Source organism: Callospermophilus lateralis, chromosome 14 (assembly GCF_048772815.1).
Source record: "Callospermophilus lateralis isolate mCalLat2 chromosome 14, mCalLat2.hap1, whole genome shotgun sequence".
Classification (NCBI taxonomy): domain Eukaryota; kingdom Metazoa; phylum Chordata; class Mammalia; order Rodentia; family Sciuridae; genus Callospermophilus; species Callospermophilus lateralis.
In genome coordinates, this window is record NC_135318.1 from 72,070,499 (window position 1) to 72,091,818 (window position 21,320).

At 57.2% G+C, this 21,320-nt stretch overlaps 1 pseudogene; it reads right to left on the bottom strand.

Moving 5' to 3' along the window:
* Window positions 1-1,676: 1,676 nt before the first annotated feature.
* Window positions 1,677-21,320, bottom strand: part of LOC143380024 (cell division cycle 5-like protein pseudogene) — an 81,653-nt pseudogene continuing 62,009 nt past the window's right edge.

The following is a 21,320-nucleotide window of genomic DNA, read 5'->3' on the forward strand; positions in this document are numbered from 1 at the left end:
TGGAGCGCCCCCTAACACCTATGTAAGAGGGGACCTATGCCCTGGTGTACAGAGTCTCCTCCACCCCGGGCACCCCCTGACACCCGGGTTAGAGGGCTCCTACTCCCTTGAGGGTGGATTCTCCTCTACCCGGGTGTGGAGGTGTTCGGTGCAAACCTGACACTCGGGTTATAGAGGACCTCCCCCTTGGAGGGCGGAGTCACCTCCCTCTTGGGTGCGGTGGTTTCTGGGGCAACCCCCAACACTGGATTACAGGTGACCTCGCCCCTGGAGGGTGGAGTCCCCTTTCCCCCGTGTGCCGCAGTGTCAGGAGTGCTCTCTGACACCCGGTTAGAGGGGACCTCCCCCGGGAGGGCTGAGTTTTCTTTACCCTGGGTGCGGCTGTGTCCGGGGTGCCTCCTGACAGAGGTTTAGAGGGGACCTCCCCCTGGAGGGCAGAGTCCCTCCACCCTGGGTGCAGCGGTGTCAGGGGCACACCTGACACAGGGGCTAGAGGGCACCTCCCCCCTGGAGGTTGGAGTCTCCTCTACACCGGGTGCAGTGGTGTCCCGGGTGCCCCTGACACCCTGGTTAAAGGGGACCTTGACCTTTGACGGTGAATTCCCTTCACCCTTGGTGCGGTGGCGTCCATCTGGGGCACCCCCTGACACCCGGGTTAGAGGGGATCTCCCACCTGGAGGGTGGAGTCCCCTTCCCCTAGTGCAGCAGTGACCAGGGTGCCCCCAGATATCCGGCTCAGAAGGGACCTCCTCCCTGGAGGGGGGAGTCCCACCTACACTGGATGTGGTGGTGACGAGGCACCCCCAACTCCCGAGTCAGAGGGGACCTTCTCTGGAGGGGGGAGTCCCCCCTATCTGGGTGTGATGGTGTTCAGAGCGCCCCCCATACCCGGGTTAGAGGCGACCTCCCCACTGGAAGGCAGAGTTCCCTGCACCCCGGGGGTGCTGGTTTCTGGAGTGCCTCCCAGCAAGCATTTCGTTTTCAAGCATGCTGCAGTCACATCTGATTCTCTACATCTTTATCAAAAACCAAGAACAGTATTCACCAAGAGTCTTTAAAAATTGTAATAACTGGGTCCTTCTGACCTGCTTTCCCTTATGATTAATTATTTTCTCTAAAATGGTCAAATACATGTCTTTATTGGTAGAAGTTGAATTTCCCATTATTAATTTTCTTAATGTCTCTTAGCTCCAAAAACTGCCTGGTACCTCCGTGACCCTACAAATTGTCATAATTTTCTAAATTTCTACAGTGTGGTTCCCCAATCGACCTAGAGAATTTAACTCACTTGCCCCACGTTGGGCGCAAAATTTAGCCTGCAGCCAGCACAGATTTCTTTATTTTTTTCTTTTTAAAAAATATTTTATTTTTATTCAAGGGTTTACTCACAGGCAGCAATTTAGAGTCAGGCTTTTTAAATTAAAAGGCCAAAACTAAAAATTCTTGGGAACATGACACTGCTAAAAGAATCATCATCTTAATAATTTAAACCCTTATTCATCCTGGTGCATTAAAAGTCCTTAACATAGAATGTAAGATCGATATTATTTAAAATAAACAACCAAAAAACCACAGATGGTGGGTAAATTTGTCAATGAAGATAAACATCAGTTTCAGCTTTGCAGAGTATGAAAACCAGCAATTAATTTGTCCTATGACAGAATATAAACTATGCTTCAGAATTTTGACTGTAAAGTCTCCTTCTTCAGCAGTAAATCAGCACATATATGCTGCAGCTCTTTCTCTCTGTCCTGTTGTCATGCACATCTTCTTTTAGGCACTCTAGCCTCTGGGGAATAGCAGAATCTTCATGTTTTTTGAGTTGTTCAAAAGTGCTTAACTCTAAGTGAGCCTGCCCAATTTGATACCACAAGTCATTTAACTATTTCATGAGCCCCATAGCATGAGATTGGTAACCTCAAAGCAAAATTTTCATCTTCTTTTCAATTTTTGCAGCTCTCTTAGCTTTGTTGTCATGTGACCCCTATTTATCTCAAGCCTCTTTTCAAGTGATTCAATTCTATTCTTTTTGTTAGCTAGATTAGCCCATGTATAGCGGCTCTGCCCAGGAAGATACAAAACTTGACTGTAGCATTTTTCCCATACCTGGTTATAAGCTTCACTGGAGAGTTCTCCATGGCTCATTCCTTGTTTTACCACTTCCATCTCCTGCACCAGACCATCTTGGGCCTTTTTCAGCTCTTTTTTGGAGAACTTTTCATAAGGGTTATGTTACAGATAAGCAATGTACACAGAATTGTTAGTACCAAATACAACAGTTTTTCCTTTTTTATTTCCAGATGGCTCATAGGGATGATGTAGAAGGTTATAATGAAGCATTGTAATCATTTCTTTTTTGATTATTTCTTCACTTTTCTTAAATCTGTTAGAGGTGGTTCTACATTTAAGGGTTTTAGAATAGTTTCATTTACTTCAGATGGTCTTGGCAAATCTTTCTGGACAGCTTTGTGTATTCGTTTCATTTCCTTTACCTGCTCTGCATTTCTTATGGCCTGCTTTCGAGCATCCACGTCAGCAGCATCTTCAATGTAAGTATCATCCACTTTCCAGTCTTTGAGCTCCTTCTCAGCATTTTCAGGTAAAACAATTTCAAAATCATTCTTAGGGGCGGGAAGTCCCAACAACCCTAATCAGAGATGTTCACGAGATTCTCTTTCCATCTGTTTCACATAAGAGGGATCACTATAGTCTGCCATTCCATCTTCTGGATTAATGTTTAATTTGTCTCTGAGTTCTACCTGGGGTAGAATTAGTAACTGGTTTAGGGGTTGTTACACTCCCGGGAGTCAGTCCTTCAGTTCCATTAGAAGGAGTCCTGAATGGAGTAGAAAGAACTGTGTTTGGAGTCTGTACAACTTGCCACTGTGGAGTCATGCCTGAGAAGTCACTCTCATGCAATGGGGTATTAAGTCAACCTTTTAATAGGGTGTCCACATTGGTCAAGGCCATGAGGTTCTGGGCTTCCTGCAGAATTCTGTCCTGGGAAGCTTGTGCTCGGGGTGTTCTAAGAGCAATGCTATTGTTGGTGACATTGTACTCAGACAAAAGAGTACTGGAAACAGAGTTTGTTATGCCAGATTCCTCAGCAGTCTGAAGTGCAATTTTACTTGCTTGGCCTACTTTTACAACTTCCTGAAGTTCTGCATCTGAAATCTGAGGAGCAGGAAGAACTAGTTTGCTTCTCTTTTTAGTAAATTCAGAAACACCACTAGTTTGAAGAATAGCTGATGGCAAATCAGATTCTTTTTTCCTTTTCAAATGCTGTTTTTTTTTTCCTATCTCTTCCTTCTTTTTCAGATCTTAGCTCCCCATCAAAATCCTGTTTTCTTAATTTCCTAAAATCTGCATCAAGGGACTGGTAGTTTTCCTCAGAAGTATCATAAAGACCAAGAGCAGGTTTTTTTTTTTTTCAAATGGGAATTCAGCATTATAATCAACTCCTCTCTTCTTTTTTCTTTTCTTCTGAATTTCTATGCCAGTTGCTTGAAGTTCTCTTCTTTTTTGAAGGGCGCTTCAATCAAGACGTCTTGATTCTTCCAATCGTTTCCCTCTTGCTTTCCTCTTGGCCTTCTTTCCCTGAGTATTAGCCAGCCAGGTGGGTTCTATCTTCAGAAAGCATCTCAAGTTCATCCTCATTCATATCAATTGGATCAGGCCGTGCTGTTTTTTTTTTTTTTCTAGATTTGGATCTATTTCTCCAGGTTTATGTTTTCATGGATCATCTGTTGTTTCCTCTTCATTGTCTCTTCGGGCAGTTTTGTCCAAGAGAAATTCATAGTGTTCCAAGCACTGGGCTGCTGTTCTTCCAATTATTGGAGCAATAATCCTCCACTGAGTTGGCATCAACTTAGCCAAGTGCAAGAGTTTTTCCTCTTCTTCTCTGGACCATTCTGTTTTTTTAATGCTTGGATCCAGCCATTCATACCTCGGAGTTCCTCCACAAGCCCCCTTTGATCATAATTCGTGGCATCTTGGCAGCAGAGTGTCCCAGCAAGCGGCCGAGGGGAGCTTCTGAAAAGTAGTAAAGGCGACTGGGTCACCAGACCCAAAGCCGCCACTTCCTCCAAACGCAACCTTCTGCTTTGAAGATAACTGCACAGGCCCCAGCACAGATTTCTTAAATGAAGATTCAGTACCTGAGAAATCTCTAGGAAGTTTTGAATTAAAAAGTCAGACTCTAATTACCTTTAAACCAGCTCCAGGATGGTTTCTCCTACCTGCAGCCTCAAGCTACCTAGTAGGGTAGTGAGGTTTACTGAAGAGGCGAGAGAGAGAGAGAGGGAGAGAGAGAGAGAGAGAGAGAGAGAGAGAGAGAGAGAGAGAGAGAGAGAGAGGAGAGGAGAGGAGAGAGAGAGAGAAACACGCCAGGGAGTGGACTTTTATTGGGAAACAAAAAATTCTGGGGAAAATCCCATCCAATAAAGATTAAGGGGGGCAATGTCTCAAGATCAGGGGTGACGATTGGGTCTTGGGGCAGTGGCCAGTCACACCTCCACATGGAAAAACCCTCCGAACTTAGAACGGTGGGGAAAACTTTGGACACAAGATGTGTCTAACTGCCTCTCGCCCAGCCAGGGACGTAATTCAAATCAAGTGTGAGGATGGCCTCCCATAGTTGTGGTGGTGACCAGGGCGCCCCCGACACCTGGGTCAGAGGGGACATCCATCCTGGAGGGGGGAGTTCCCCCTACCCTGGGTGCAATAGTGAATCAGGTGCCCCCAGATACCCGGGTCAGAGGGAACCTGCACCCTGGAGAGGGGAGTCCCCTCCCGCCCTGGTGCGGCAGTGTCCTGAGTGCCCCCCCACCCAATACCCGGATTAGAGGTGACCTCCCCCCTGGTAGGTGGAGTCCCCCCTTGGCCAGGGTGGCTGTGTCAGTGCACCCCGACACCCAGGTTAGAGGGGACCTCCCCCCTGGATGATTGAGTCCCCTCCCACCCGGGAGTGGCAGTGTGGGAGCACCCCGACACCTGGGATAGAGGGTGGGAGTTCCCCCTACCTAGGTGGGAGTTCCCCCTACCCTGGATGCGGTGGTGAATGGAGCAACCCCCACACCCATGTCAGAGGAGACCTTCCACCTGGAGAGGGGAGTCCCCCCAACCCTGGGTGCAGTGCCGTGTGAACAGGGCAACCCCTGACACCAGGGTCAGTGGAGACCTCCCACCTGCAGGGCTGATTCCCTTCCTCCCATGTGGGGCAGTGTCTGAAGCATTCCCTAACTCCCAGGTTGGAGGGACCTGGCCCCTGGAGGGCAGAATCCCCTATCCCAATGGGTGCAGCATTGTCCATGGAGACCCCGACACCCAGGTTAGAGGGAACCTTCCTATCCTGCATATGGTGGTGTCCAGAGCACCCTCCAACCCCTGGGTCAGAGAGGACCTCTCCCCTGGAGCTGGGAAGTCCACACTACCCCAGGTGCAAAGGTGTTCGGAGCGCCCCCCGACAACCGGGTTAGTGGGGACATCCCCATGGAGGGCTGAGTCCCCTCCACCTCAGGTGCAACAGTGTCCTGGGCACCCCTCCACACTGGTGCTGTGGTGTCCCAGATGCCCCTGACACCCTGGTTAGAGGAGTCCCCCTGGAGGGTGGAATCCCTCCCTCCTGGGTGTGGTGGGGTCGCACTGCCCCTTGAGACCCTGAGTGCCCCCCGGGTCCCCTTTGACCCTTAGTTTGGTGGTGAACAGGGTGATCCCCACACCCGGGTCAGAGGGCACCTCCTCTCTGGAGGGAGGAGTCCCTTCTATGCTGGGTGTGGTGATGAATCGGCACCCCCCAACACCCAGGTAAGAGGGACCTCCTCCCTGGGGGGGAGTCCCCCCTTCCCTGAGTGTGGTAGTGTACGGGCACCCCCTGATACCAGGGCCAGAGGGTACCTGCCCCCATAGTGCGGAGTCCGCTCCCCCCCATTGCAGTGGTGTTGGGGCACCCAAACACCCAGGTCACAGGGGATGTCCACCCTGGAGCGGGGAGTCTCCCCTACCCTGGTGAGATGGTGTCCAGAGCACCGCTATGACACCTGGGTCAGAGGGGACCTCCCACCTGGAGCAGGGTGTCCCCCCTACCCCGGGTGTGGTGGTGTCTGGAGCACCCCCCATACGCTAGTCAGGGGGGACTTCCCCCCTGGAGGGGGGAGTGCCCTCGAACCTGGGTGCTGTGGGAGCTCCCTCTGACACCCAAGTTCAAGGAGTCTCCCCCTGGAGGGGTTGTCCCCTCGACCCAAGGTGCGGTTGGAGCTCCCCACACACCTAGGTTCAAGGAGTCTCCCCCCTGGAGGGGGTAGTCCCCTCTACCCTGGGTGTTGTGGGAACTTCCCCTGATACCCAGATTTGAGGGGACTCCCCCCAGAAGGAGGGAGTCCACTCGACCCCTGGTGCAGTGTGAGCTCCCTCAGACATCCTGTATTGGGGTGTCTCCCCCTTGGAGGGTGGAGTCCCCTCGACCTGGGGGTAGTGAGAACTCCCCTGACACCCAGGTTTGAGAGGTCTCTCACCTGTGTGGAGTCCCATTGACCCTGGGGTTGGTAGGAGCTCACCCTGACACCAGGTTCAAGGGGTCTCCCCCCTGTAGGTGGGAGTCCCCTTGAACCTGGGGGTGGTGGGAACTCTCTCTGACACCCAGGGTAGTGGGGTCTCCCACCTAGAGGGTCCCCTCAATACTGGGAGTGGTGGGAGCTCCCTCCAACACACAGGGATTAGGGGTCTCCCCCCTGGAGGGGGAACTCCCCTCAACACTGTGGGTGAGGGTTTACCAGCTCCCGCCTACACCCAGGTTCACCCATGGTGGTGGAACTCCCCTCGACACTGAGGGCAATGATATACAAGCTCTCCTTGACACCCAGGTTTGAGGGCTCTCCCCCTGGAGGGGAGAGTCCTTTTGACCTTGGGTGTGGTGAGATCTCCCCCCAACACCCAGGTTCCATGGGTCTCCCCCAGGTAGAGTGGAGTCCCCTAGACCCTGGGGGTGGTGAGAACTCCCCCAACACTCGGGTTCGAGGGGTCTCCCCCCTGTAGGAAGGAGTCCCTTCAACCCTGGGGCAGTGGTAGCTCCCATTGAACCCAGGTTTGAGAGGTCTTGCCCCCTTTAGGGTGGAGTCCCTTTGACCCTGGGGGTGGTGGGAACTTTCCCCGACACCCATGTTCCAAGGGTCTCCCCCCTCAAAGGGGAATCACCTCAACCCTGGGGCTGGTGGGAGCTCCTCGCGACAACCAGGTTCAAGAAGGATCCCCCCTGGATGACGGAATCCCCCGACCCCGAGGTGGTGGAAGCTCCCCTTCATACCCAGGTTCAAGGTTTCTCCCCCCTAAAGGGGGAAGTCCTCTCAATTCCAGAGGCGGGTGAGCTCCCCCTAACATCCAGGTTGGAGGGGTCTCCCCCATGGAGGGCAGAATCCCCTCTACCTCAGGTGCGGTGGGAGCGTTCCCTGACACCCACGTTTGAGAGTTCTCGCTCCTGAAGGAAGGAGTCCCCTTGACTCAGGTTGTGGTGGGAGCCTCCCCCTAACACCCCGGTTCAAGGGATCTCCCCCCTTGAGGGGGGGAGTCCACTAGACCCCAGGTGCTGTGGGAGCTCCCTCAACACCCAGGTTCAAGGAGTCTCCCCTCTGGAGGGGGTGTCCTCTCAACCCCAGGTGAGATGGGAACTCCCCGCAACACCCAGGTTCCAGTGGTCTCTGCCCTGGAGGGGTGAGTCCCCTTGACACTGGGTGTCAGTGGGAGCTTCCCCGACACCCATGTTCGAGAGGTCTTGCCCCTGGAGAAGGGACATCTTCAAACCTGGGTGTCGTTTGGAGCACCCACCGACACCCATATTCGAGGAGTCTTGCCTGTGGAGGGGGGACTCCCCTGGACCCTGGGGCTGATGGTATACGAGCTCCCACTGATACCCAGGGTCCAGGGGTCATTCCCCTGGAGGGGGGAGTCCCAATGACCCTGGGGTTGGTCGTAGCTCCCCCTGGCATCCAGGATTGAGGGGTCTCCCCCTGGAGGGGGGACTTTCCTCGACCCTTGAGGCATGTATATGAGCTCCACCCAACACCCAGGTTAGTGGGGTCTCCCTCTGGAGGGGGGATTTTTCTATACTGGGGCGGTAAGAGCTTTCCCCAATATTCAAGTTCAAGGGGTCTGGCCTGAAGGGGTAATCCCCTCGATTCTGGGAATGTGGGAAGTCCCCTGACACCTTGAGGGCGGTGGGAGCTCCCCCCTACACCCAGGTTAGAAGGTTATCTCCCCCGGATGGGGGAGTCACCTCGACCCTGGGTACATGGGACTCCAGCCGACACCCAGGTTCGAAGGTTCTTGCCTCTGGAGAGGGGAGTCCTCTTGACCATGAGTGTGGTGGGAGTTTCCGCTGACACCCAGTTACGAGGGTTCTTGCCCCTGGAGAGTGAGTTGGGAACTCCTGCCAACACTCAGGTTTGAAGTGACTCACCCCTAGAGTGGAGAGTCACATTGACCATGGGTGTCGTTGGGAGCTCCCCGCCACTCCCCAGTTTAGCAGCATCTAGCACCTGGAGGAGGGAGTCCAGTTGACCCTGGATGTCAGGGGGAGCTCCCACCTACATCCAGGTTCAGGGAGTCTTGCCTCTGGAGGGGGGACTCCCCTAGACCCCAGGGGTAATGGTATATGAGCTCCTCCCAACACCCAAAACCCAGGGGTCTCCCCCACTGTAGAGGGGAGTCTCCTCGACCCTGAGGGCAGTGGGATCTCCCCCCAATACCCAGGTTCGAGGGGTCTCTCCCTGGAGTGGGGAGTCCCCTTGACCCTGGGGGTGGTGGGAACTCCCCTCGACACTGAGGTTCCAGGGTTCTTGCCCTGGAAAAGGGACTCTCCTCGACCCTCTGGGCAATGGGAGCTTCCCTCGAGACTCAGGTTTGAGGGGTCTCCTCCCAGGAATTGGGACTCCCCTTGACCCTGAGGCAGTGGGAGCTCCACCAATACCCAGGTTTGAGGGGTCTCCTTCCTGAGGTGGGGAGTCACCTAGACCCTGGAGGCGGTGGGGGCTTCCCCCATCACCCAGGTTTGAAGGGTCTCCCTTCTGGAGTGGGGTGTCCCCTTGACCCTGGGAGTAGGGGGGGCTCCCTCTGACACCCAGGTTTGAGGTGGCTCCCCCATGGAAGGGGGAGTCCCTTTTATCCTAGGAGTGGTGGGAGCTCCCCAGATACCCAGGTTCGAGGGGTCACCCACCTTAAAGGTGGAGTCCCCTAACCATGGGTGCCATGGGAGCTCCTCCCAACATTCAGATTTGAGGGATCTCCTCCATGGAGGGGGGAGTCCCTTCGTACATGTGGCCAATGATATAGGAATACTCCCAGACACCCAGGTTAGAGATGTTTCCCCCCTAAAGGGTGGAGTCCCCTTTTCACTGGGTGCAGTGTGTGCTCCCCCCAACACGCAGATTCTAGGAGTCTCGTACCTGGAGGGGGAGTCCCCTGGTACCTGGGAGTGGTGGGAGCTCCCGCTTGCCCCCAGGTTTGAGGGGTCTCCCCCCTGGATGGGGAGTCTCCTCGAACCTGGGGGCAAGCGGGAGTTTGCCCAGAGATCAGGTTGGAGGGATCTATCCCCTACAGGGTGGAGTCACCTCGACCTTGGGGGTGGTGTGAGCTCTCCCCAACACCCAGGTTCCAGGGTACATGTGGCTTACACTCTCAAGTAGGATGTAGTTACCTCAACCCTGGGGGCGGTGGGAGTCCCACAACACCCAGGTTCAAGGGGTCTCCCACCTCAAGGGGAGTGTCCCCTTGACCCTCGAGGCGGTGGGAGCTCCTCGGAACACCCAGGTGCGAAGGGTCTCCCCCGGTAGGAGGGAATCCCCTGGACCCTGGGGGAGGTGGGATTCCGCCCCCACACACCCATGTTACAGGGGTCTTCCTCATGGAGAAGTGAGTCCCCTCAACCCTGGGGGTGGTGGGAGCTCCCTCCAAAATCAGGTTCGAGGGTTCTTGCCCCTGAAGAGGGAGCTTCCCCCCACACCCAGGTTCGAGAGTTCTCGCTCCTGGATGGGGGAGTCACCTGAACCTGGGTGTGATGGGAGCACCCACAGACACCCAGGTTTGAGGGTTCTCGCCCCTGGAGTGGGGAGTCCCCTCGACCCTGGGTGTCAGTGGGAGCTTCCACTCACCCCAGTTTAGAGGCATCCCACCCCATTGGAGGGAGGATTCCCCTCTACCCCTGGTGCAGTGGGCTCCCCAGACATCCAGGTTAGAGAGGTCTCACCCCTGGAGGGGGTAGTCCCCTCGAATTAGGTTGTGGTGGGAGCTACCCCCCGACACCCTCATTTGAGGAATCTTCCCATTTAGGGGGTAGTCCCCTCGACCCTGGGAGCTGTGGAAGCTCCCTCCAACACACAGGCTCAAGGGGTCTCCCTCCTGCCCTGGGGGGGGTGTTACCCTCGACCCCGGTTGTGTTGTGTTCTCCTGACACCCAGGTTCGAGGTGTCTCCCTCGTGGAGGGGAAGGTCACCTTGAACCCGGGTGCTTTGGGAGCTCCCCACAAAACCCAGATTCCAGGGGAGTTTCCCTGGAGGTGTGAGCCCCCTCTACCCTGGGTGTCAGAGCTCCCCCCGAACACCCATGTTTGAGGGTTCTGGTCCCTGGAAAAGGGACTACCCTCAAACCTGGGTGATGGTGTGAGTTCTCCCCGACAACCAGCTTCAAGGGGTCTCACCTCTGGTGGGGGGACTCCCCATGACCCTATGGCCAGTGGTATACGAGCTCCCACAGACACCCAGGTTCCAGGGGTCTCCCCCCCTGGAGCAGGGACTTTCCTCGATCCTTGGGGCGATGTTATAGGAGCTTTACTCAACACCCAGGTTTGAGAGGTGTCCCCGCTGGAGGGGGGGTCTCATGACCCGGGGCGTGAGAGCTCCCCCTGACACCCAGGTTCGAGGGGTCTCCCCTAGATTGGGGAATCCCCTCGACCCTGGGGACCATGAGAGCTCCTCTCCACACCCACACACTGAAGGGGGTTTCCTCTAGACCCTGTGGACAGTGGCAGCTCTCCCGACACCCAGGATTGAGGGGTCTCCTTCCTGGAAGGGAGTCTCCCCTCAACCCTGGGGGCCGTGGGAGCTCCCCTCAACACCCAGGTTCGAGGGGTCTCTTTTCTGGAATGGGGATTCCCTTCTACCCTGAGGGCAGTGGGAACTCTCCCGACACCCAAGTTCAAGGGGTATCCCCCCTGATGTGGGGAGTCCTCTCGACCCTGGGAGCGGTCTGGCCTCCCCCTGTCACCCAGATTTGGAGGGTCTCCCTTCTGGAGTGGGGAGTTCTGTCGACCCTGGGGGCAGTGGGGGCTCCACTAGACACCCAGGTTCAAGGGGTCTCCCCCCTGGAGGGGGGAATCCCCTCAACCTTTAGATGGTGGGACTCTCTCCAACACCCAGGTTCGAGGGGTCTCCACCCTGTAGAGGAGAGTCCCCACGGCCCTGGGGGCGATGGGACCTCCCTCTGACACCCAGGTTCGAGGGGTCTTCCTCCTGCAGGGGGGAGTCCCCTTGATCTTGCGGCTGACTGTATATGAGCCCCTGTGACACCCAGGTTCAGGATGTTTTCCCCCTAAAGGGTGGAGTTCCCTCTATGCTGGGTAGCATATGTGCTTCCCCCAAAACCCAGGTTCTAGGAGTCTCGCACCTGAACCCAGATTCGAGGAGTCTTGCACCTGGAGGGGGCATCCACTCGACCCTGGGAGCGGTGTGAGCTCCCCGCTACATGCAGGTTAGAGGGGTCTTGCCATCTCAGGGGGCATCCTCTCACCCTGGGTGTGATGGGAGCTCCCGCCAACACCCAGGTTCTAGGGGTCTCCCCTGTAAGGTGGAGTACACTCGAACCTGGGAGCAGTATGTGCTCCCCTCAACACCCAGGTTTGAGAGGTCTATACCCTGTAGGGTGGAGTCCCCTTGAATCGGGGGGTGGTGGGAGCTCCCCCGACACTCAGGTTCCAGATGTCTCCCCCCCTGGTGGAAGCTCCTCACACCACCCAGATTCAAGGGGTCTTCCTTCTGGAGGAGGGAGTCTGCTTGACCCCGGGTGTAGTTGGAGCTCATCCTGACACCCTGGTTCGAGGTGTTTCCCCACTGTAGGCAGAGTTCCCTCTACACCGGATGTGGTGAGATCTCCCACAGACACCCAAGTTCAAGGGTTCTCACTCCTGGAGAGGGGACTGCTCTCAACCCTGTGGGCGGTGGGAGCTCCCCCAGACACCCAGGTTGAAGGGGTATGTCCCATGGAGGGAAGCCTCCTCTTGACCCTGAGGTCAGTGGTATCTCCCCGCAACACCCTAGAGGGGTCTCCCTCCTATATGGAGGAGTTCCCTCGACCCTGGGGGTGGTGGGATCTGACCCCGACACCCAGTTTCCAGAGGTTTCCCCCTGGAGGGCGAGTCCCCTGGATCCTGCGGGGGATGATATTTGAGCTCCCCGCGACACCCAGGGTCGAGATGTTTTTCACCTAAAGGGGGTGTCCCATCAATGATGGGTGTGGTGTGTGTTCCTCCCGACACCCAGGTTCCAGGGGTCTTCCCCTTGTAGGGAGGAGTCCCTTTGATGCTGGTGGCAGTGGGAGCTTTCCCCCACACTAGGTTCGTGGGCTTTCCCTACTGGAGAAGGGAGTAAAGTCGACCCTGGAAGTAGTGGGAACTCTCCCTGACATCCAGATTTGAGGGGTTTCAGCCCTGGATGGGAGACTCTCCTCAACCCTGGGGTCAATATTTTATGAGCTACCCACAAAACCCTGGTTCAAATGGTCTCCGTCCTGGAGTGGAAAGTACCCTCCACCCTGTGGGCAATGGGAGCTGCCGGCTGAACACAAGTTCGAGGGGTCATTCCACTGGAGGGGGTACTCCCCTCCACCTGGGGGTGATAGTATAAGAGCTCCCCTCACCCCAGGTTTCGAGGGGAGAGAAACGTCGACCCTGGGGGTGGTGGGAGCTCGCCCGGACACCCAGGTTCTAGGAGTCTTCCCCCTGTAGGGGGAGTCCCGTCGACACTGGGGGCAGTTAGTTTTCCCCCACACCCATGTTCAAGGGCTCTCCCCCCTGGAGAAGGGAGTCATGGACCCTGGAGGTGGTGGGATCTCCCATCCATACCCAGGTTCAAGGGGTCCCTCTCCTGTAGAGTGGAGTCCCCTCGACCCTGGGGTACTGTGGGAGCTTCTGCCTACACCCAGGATAGAGGGTTCTCACTCCTGCAGGGGAGAGCCTCCTTTACCCTGGAGCCGATGGTATATGAGCTAACCCCATACCCAGGTTAGAGGGGTCTCGCCCTTGGAGGGGAGAGTCCCCTCGACTCTGGAGGCCATGGTATATGAGCTACCCCTGACACCCAGGTTGAGGGGTTTCACCCTTGGAGGGGGGAGTTCCCTCCACCCTAGTTGTGGTGGGAGCTCCCCCGACTCCCAGGTTCAAGGTGCTTTGCCCCTGGAGGGGAGACTCTCCTCCACCCTGGGGGCTATATTATAGATCTACCCCCAAACCCTGGTTCGAGGGGTCTCTGCCTTGGTGTGGGGAGTCCCCTAGACCCTGGGGGCAATGGGAGCTCCCTATGACAGCCAGGTTTGAAGAGTCATTCCACTGGAGTTGGGATCCCCTTGAATTTGGTGTCGATGGTATACCAGCTCCTACCAACACCCAGGTTTGAGGGGTCTCCCCCGTGGGTGGGGGTCCCCTCGAACCTGGGGACAGTGGGTGAACCCCCAACACCCCGGTTTGTGTGCTCTCTCCCCTGGAGGGGGGACTCCCCTTTAACCTGGGGGAGATAGGATATGAGCTCCCCTGACACCCAGATTCAAGGGATATTTCCCCTGGAGGGGGAGTTCCCTCAAAACTGGAGGTAGGGAAAGTTAACTCTGACACTCAGGTTCGAGGGGTCTCCCCCCTGGAGGGTGGAATCTTCTCGCCCTGAAGATGGTGAGAGCTCCCGTTGACACTCAGGATCAAGGGGTATCCCCCCAGGAGGGAGAAATCCCCTCGACCCTGGGGCAGTGGGAGCTGCCCCCGATACCCAGGTTTGAGGAATCTCCCCCTGATGGGGAACTCCCCTGGACCATGGGGGCAATTGTATACGAGCTCTCCCAGACACTCAGGTTTGAGGGGTCTCCCTCCTGAAGAAGGGAGTCACCTCAACCTTGGCGTCGGTGGGACCTCCCCCCACCACCCAAGATCGAGGGGTCTCCCCGCTGGAGGGGGAGTCCCCTCAACCTTGGGGTGGTTTGAACTCTCCCTGACAAACAGGTTCAAGGGGTGTTCCTCCTGGAGGGGGGAATCCCCATGACTCTGGGGGTGGTGGGAACTTCCCTGACACCCAGCTCCAACCTTTCCCAGGGGGGAGTCCTCTTGACCCTGGGAAAGGTTGGAGCTCCCCACAACACCCAGGTTCGAGGGGTCTTGCACCTGGAGGGTGGAGTCCTCTCCACCCTGGTGGCAGTGGGAGCTCCCCAGAAACCCAGGTTTCAGGGGTCTTCCCCCTGGTGGGGAGAGTCCCTCGACCCTGGGGGCGGTGGGTGCTTCCCCCTGCTCCCAGGTTTGAAGGGTCTATTCCCTGTAGTAGGGAGTCCCGTCGACCCTGGAGGCAGTGAGAGCTCCCTCTGACACCCAGTTAGAGGGGTCACCCCCCTCGAAGAAGAAGTCCCCTCAACCCTGGGGGTGATGGAGCTCCCTCGACACCCAGGTTGGAGGGGTTGCCCACCGAGGGGGGTGTTGACGAACCTGGGGGCGGTGGGAGATCCCCCTAACACCCAGATTCCAGCGCTGTTTCCCCTGTAGTGGAGAGTCCTGTCAACCCTGGGGGTGGTGGAAGCTCCCCCCGACACCCAGGTTCGAGGGCTCTCCCCTGTGGTGGGTGGAGTCTCCTTGACCCGTGTGCGGTGGGAGCTACCCCTGACACCCTGGTTCGAGGGGTTTTTTCCCCAGGCGGAGGAAATCCACAAGACCCTGGGTGCTGTGTGAACTCCTCCTTACACACAGGTTCAAGATATCTCCCCCCTTGTGGGAGCTCCCCACGACATCCAGGTTCAAGAGATCTCCCCTCAGAAGGAGGGATGCAACTTGACCTCGGGTGCAGTGTGAGCTCCCTCTGACATCCAGGTTCCATATATCTCCTCCCTGGTGTGAGTTCCACATGACACCCATGTTGGAGGGGTTTCCCCCCTGAAGGGAGGAGTCCCCTTGAACCAGGTGCGGTGAGAGCTCCCCCTGACATCCAGGTTCGAAAATTTTTGCCCTGGAGAGGTGTATCCCCTCAACCCTGGTTGTGGTGGGAGCTCCTGCCTACACTTACGATTGAGGGTTCTTGCCCCTGAAGGAGGGAGTCACCTCGACCCTGAGTGTGGTGGGAGCTCCCACTGACACCCAGGTTCGAGGTGTCTCATCCCTAAATGGGGAGTCCCCTCGACCCTGGGTGTTGATGGGAGCTCCCCTCCACCTCCAGGTTAGAGGCATCTTGCCCCTGGAGAGGAGAGTCCCCTCGATCCTGGGTGTTGGGGGGAGCTCCCACGGACACCGAGGTTGGAGGGATCTCTCCCTTGGAGGGGGGACACCCCTTGACCCTGGGTGTCAGTCTGAACCCTCCCTGACACCCAGGTTCGAGGGGTCTTGCCTCTAGAGGGTTGACTCCCCTCGATCCTGGGGCTGATGGTTTATAGCTCCCCCCAATGCTCAGGTTCGAGGGGTCTCCCCGCTGGAGGAAAGATGCCTCGACACTGGGGGTGATATTACACGAGCTACCCTCAAAACCTTGGTTCGAGGGTTCTCACCCCTGGAGGGGTGAGTCCCCTCGACCCTGGGGACAGTGGGAGCTCCCCGAGACCCTCAGGGTCGAGATGATATTCCCCTGGAGGGGGCACTCCCCTCAAATTTTGGGGTGATGGTATAGGAGCTGCCCCCTAGACACAGGTTCAAGGGGTCTCCGCCCTGGATGGGGGAGTCCCCTCGACCCTGGGGGTAGTGGGAGCTCCCCCCAACAACCAGCCCGAGGGGTCTCCTACCTGGAAGTGGGAGTCCCTAAAAGCCTGGGGGCAGTGGGAGCTCCCCCTACACCCAGGTTCAAGAGGTCTCCCCCTTGGAGAGGGACTCCACTCAATACTGGCAACCATGGTATATGAGCTCCATTGGACACTCAGATTCGTGGGATCTCCCCACTGTACTGGGGAGTCTCTTCCACCCTTTGGGTGGTGGGAGCTCATCCAGACAGAGAGAGGTGGTGGGAACTTTCCCCGACACCTAGTTTCATGGGGTCTCCCCCCTGCAGAGGGGAGTCTCCTCCACCCTGAAGGTGGTGGGAGCTCCCCCAGCACCCAGGTTCAAGGGGTCTCCACCCTGGAGGAGGGAGTCCCCTCCACACTGGGGGAATTTGGGGCCCAGGTTTGAGGGTTCTCCCCCGTGGAGGGGGGACTCCACTCGACACTGGGGGCAAAGGTATAGGAGCTACCTAGGACTCCCGAATTGGAATGGTCTTTCCCCTGATGGGGGATTCCCTTTGACCCCAGGGGGCTTTTGGAGCTCCCCCTGACACCCCATTAAGAGGGGACCTACACCCTTGAGGGCAGAGACCCCTCCACCCCGGTTGTGGTGGTATCCGGAGTGCCCCCCATATATGGGTCAGTGGGTACCTCCCTTCTGGCTTGGGGAGTCCCCCCTACCCTGGGTGCTGTAGTCTCTGTAGTGATCCCTGACACCCCGGTCAGAGTGTATCTCCTCCTGGAGGGGGGAGTCCCCATTATCCCTGGTGCGATGGTGAACAGCATGCCCCTGACACCCAGGTCAGAGGGGACGTCCGCCCTGGAGGGGGTGTCTCCCCAACCCTGGGTATGGTGGTGAATGGGGTGCCACCTGACACTAAGGTTAGAGGGGACCTCCTGCCTGGATGGGTGTTCCCCCTAACCTGGGTGCAGTGGTGAACAGGGACTCTGCCCTCCAGGGGGAGGTCTCCTCTAACCCAGCACCCGGGTTAGAGGAGACCTCCCCCCTAGGTGTTCCCCACTACCCTTGTTGTGGTGGTGAAGGGGGCACCCCCTGACACCAGGGTCAGAGGGGAACTTTCCCTAGAGCGAGGAGTCCCCCCTACCCTGGGTGCAGTGGTGAAAGAAGTGTTACCCAACATGTGGGTTAGAGGGCGCCTCCCCCTGGAAGGCAGAGTCCCCAACACCCTGGGTGCAGTGGTGAATGGTGCACAACCCAACCCCCAATTCAGAGGGGACCTGCCGCCTGGAGTGAGGAGTCCCCCTTATCCTGGGTGTGGTGAAAAACGAGATGCCCCGCGAAACCTGGATTAGAGGGTATCTCTCCCCTTGAGGGTGAGTCCCCCCTATCTTGGGTGCAGTGGTGAACAGGGTGCCCCCCGACACCTGGGTTAGATTGAACCTCCCCCCTGTATGGTGGAGACCCCTCCACTCTGGGAGCTATGGTGTTCTGTGTGCCTCCTGACAACCGGGTCAGAGGAGACTTCCCCCCTGGAGCGAGGAGTCCACCCTATCCCAGATGTGCTGGTGTCCAGAGCATCCCCCAACACTCGGGTCAGATGGGACCTTTTGCCTGGAGCTTAAAAGTCCCTCCTTTCCCAGGTGCAGTGGGTTCAGAGTGTGACCTCCCCTGACACCCGGGTCAAAGGAGACCTCCCACTGGAGGGTGGAGTCCCCTCCAACCCGGGTGTGGCAGTGTCCAGAGCGCTCCCCAACACTGGATTAGAAGGGACCTCCCCCCTGGAGAACGGATTCCCCCCCAACCTGGTGCTGTGGTGTCCGGAGCACCCCCACACACAGGGGATGGGGGGACCACTCCCCTGGAGGGTGGAGTCCCCTCACTCAGGTGTTGTGGTGTCCAGACACCCCCAGACACCCAGGTCAGAGCGGACCTCCTACCTGGAGCGGGAGTCCCCCCTACCCCGGGTGTGGTGGTGTCTGGAGCGCCCACCCAAACCCAGGTCTGAGGGGACTTTCCCCTGGAGAGGGGAGTCCACCCTACCTCGGATGCAGTAATGTCCAGGGCGACTCCCCACATCCCGGTCAGAGGGGACCTCACCCCTGGAGGGGGGTGTCTCCCTACCTGGGTGCAGTGAACTGGTCACCCCCCCACATACCCTGGTCAGAAGGGACATCATCCCTGGAGCGGGGAGTCCCCCGTACCATGGGTGTGGTGGTGAACGGGGCGTCCCCTCCACACCCAGGACAGAGGGGACCTCCTCCTTGGAGGACTACCTGGGTGTGGTAGTGTATGGTGTGCCCCCCTGGCACCAGGGTCAGAGGGAAAATCCCCCCTGGAGGGCAGAGTACCCTCCTCCCTGGGTGTGGTGGTGTCAGGAGCATCCCCTGGCATCTGAGTTAGAGAGGCACTACCCCCTGGAGTGGGGAGTTCCTCCCGAAGTGAACGGGCGCCCTCAAACACCTGGATCAGAGGAGACCTCCCACCTGGAGCCTGGAGTTCCCTTTACCCTGGGTGCAGTGATTTATGGGGTGGCCTCCAACACCCAGATCAGAGAGGACCTCCCCACTGGAGGGCAATGTCCCCTCCTCCCCGCCATGTTTGGCAGTGTCCAGAGTGTTCTCTGACACCTGGGTTAGAAGGACCCTCCCCTCTGGAGGGTGGAGTTCCCTCCACCCCGGGTGCAGGGTGTCCGTGGTGCCCCCCAACACTCGGGTTAGAGGGGACAATCCCTTTGATGGTGGAGCCCCTCCCCCCATTTGCGACCTTGTCCTGGTGCACCCTGATACCTGGGTTAGAGTGACCTCCCAACTGGAGGGCAGAGTCCTTTCCACTCAGGGTGCAGCGGTGTCCCAGGCGACTCGAAACCTGGGTTAGAGGGGACCTCCCCCATGGAGGGGGAACTTCCCCCTACCCTCGGTGCAGTGGTTTTAGGGGCAACCCCCGACACCCGGGTCAGAGGGGACCTCCCCCCAGGAAGGTGGAGACCCATCCCTGCGGGTGGAGCAGTGTTCAGAGAGCCCCCCAACACCAGGGTTAGAGGGCACCTTGCCCCTGGAGGGAGGAGTCTCCTTCAACCCTGGTGTGGCGGTCTCTGGAGTGCCCCTGACACCCGTATTAGCGGGGACCTTCTCCCTATAGGGTGGAGTCCCCTCCAACCCGTGTGCGTTGGTGTCTGGGATGCTCCTAGACACCCGGGTCAGAAGGAACCTCGCCCCTAGTGGGGAGTCCCCCTTATAATGGGTGTGGTGGTGAATTGAGCACCCCCACACACATGCGGATCAGAGGGGATTTTCCACCTGGAGGGCGGAGTCCCCTCCACCTGGGGTGCTATGGTGTCTGGAGCTCTCCCCAACACCTGGGTTAGAGGGGATCTCCCCCCTGGAGGGCAGTTTCCCCTTCAAACTGGATGTGGTGGTGATCAGAGCACCCCCTGACACCCTGGCTAGAGGCCACCTCCCCCTTGGTGGGCGAGTTCCCTCCACCCTGAGAGCAGTGGTGTCCGGGGTGTCCCCCGACACCTGGGTTAGAGGGGACCTCTCTCCTTGAGAGCGGAGTCCCATCCACCACGGATGTGGTGGTGTCCGGGCGCCCCCCAATACCTGGGTTAGAGGGGACCTCTCTCCTGGAGGGTGGAGTCTCGTTCACCCAGGGTGCAGCAGTGTCCAGGGAGCCCACGAACACCCTGGTCAGAGAGTACCTCCCCCCTGGAGTGGGGAGTCTTCTTACCCTGGTTGCAGTGGTGAATGGGTCACCCTCTGTAACCCAGGTCAGGGGGACCTCCCCACTAGTGGGGAGAGTTTCCCACACCCTTGGTGCAGAGAACAGGCTGCCCCCCAACACCTTGGTCAGAGAAGACCTCCTCCCTGGAGGGAGGAGTCCCCCCTACCCTGGTTGTGGTGGTGTATGGGGCACCCCCCCCTACCACCCAGGTCAGAGGGAACCTACCACTTGGAAGATGGAGTCCCCTCCACCCTGGGTGAGGTGGTGTCTGGAGTGCCCCCAGACACCAGGGTTAGAGGGAACCTACCCCCTTGAGGGCAGAGTCCTCTCCACCATGGGTGCAGTGGTGTCTGGAGCGCACCCTGACACCTGGGTTAGTGGGGACCTCCACCCTGGAGGCCAGAGTCCCCTCCACCCTGGATGCGGCGGTATCCAGAGAGAACCCTGATACCCAGGTTAGAGGGGACCTCCTCCCTGGAAACCAGAGTCCCCAACACACCAGGTGCAGCAGTGACCAGAGTGCCCCCCGACACCATGTGCCACAGTCCGGCTTCAGCAAACTAACCGGGGGGTGACGAGCAACTTGTGTACATTGATACAGCAGGAGTGGGAGCCATTTATTGTAGGACAGGAGAGGTATATATACATTCCACACAGCTTATCTTAATTAACATAAACTAGATACAGCAGTCAACCAATAAGGAATCTCCACACTTAGTGGCTCGCTGGCATTACTTCATAAACCACTCCCTCTGGCAAAATGCCAGGTGCCATCTTGACTTGTTTACAGACCCTAACATTTCCCCCTTTTGTTTAATTTAAATAATGACCATAGTGGTTTTTACACAAACACCTCAAACAATCTGCTACAAGCAGAAGGGGAGGATACAAAATGCCACAATACCAATCCAATTGATGGCTCCATGCAAGAAGCCCTTGGAAAAATTATACCAGCAATGACACCGTTAGCAAAGATACCGAGTTACAATTTGTTGTAGATTACAGTTTGTTGTCTCAGTCCAGGTAAAGCAGTGTCTCAATAGATTAACTCACAGTCCAGGTAAATCACAGTCCAGGTAAGTTCTGCAGGCAGTTAGCTTAAATCACAGTCCAGGTAAGTTTTGCAGGCAGCTAGCTTGATCCAAAGTCTCATCCGGTTCTCAGCAACACTGGAAATTCTTCCATCCTCATCCTCACTGGCACTGGGACGAAGGCAGGAACTCCAGCAATGCCGCTAAAGAAAATCCTGTAGTATTTCAGCAGGCACTAAGAAAACAACCTTCTGAACAATTTAGTACATTATCTCAAAGTTTTTTACATTTGAAATAAGCCTTAATAGTGCTCATTACTCATTAGCTTCCAGGTGTGGGAGAACCATTGTAGTTACTGACCTTGGAAATGATTGGAGTCTTCCGCCCCCGCAGCCTCCTGGGCAGCCCCAGATGGCCCCAGGAAGAGTCCGGGAGTGTTCCAGATGCCAATGGGCACAGGGAGCAAGAGCCTGTGAGACTGTGCCTCCAGGTCAGGTGTGGATTTGAGCTCTCGCAGTGGTGTCCTGCTCCCCAGGCGGGAGCTAGGAAGAGCCCCCTGCCACTGCTTGGAAAGTCCTTGCTGCACTATGACCAGCTCACACACGTGGCAGCCGCTGTGCTGATTCACGCACCCTCCT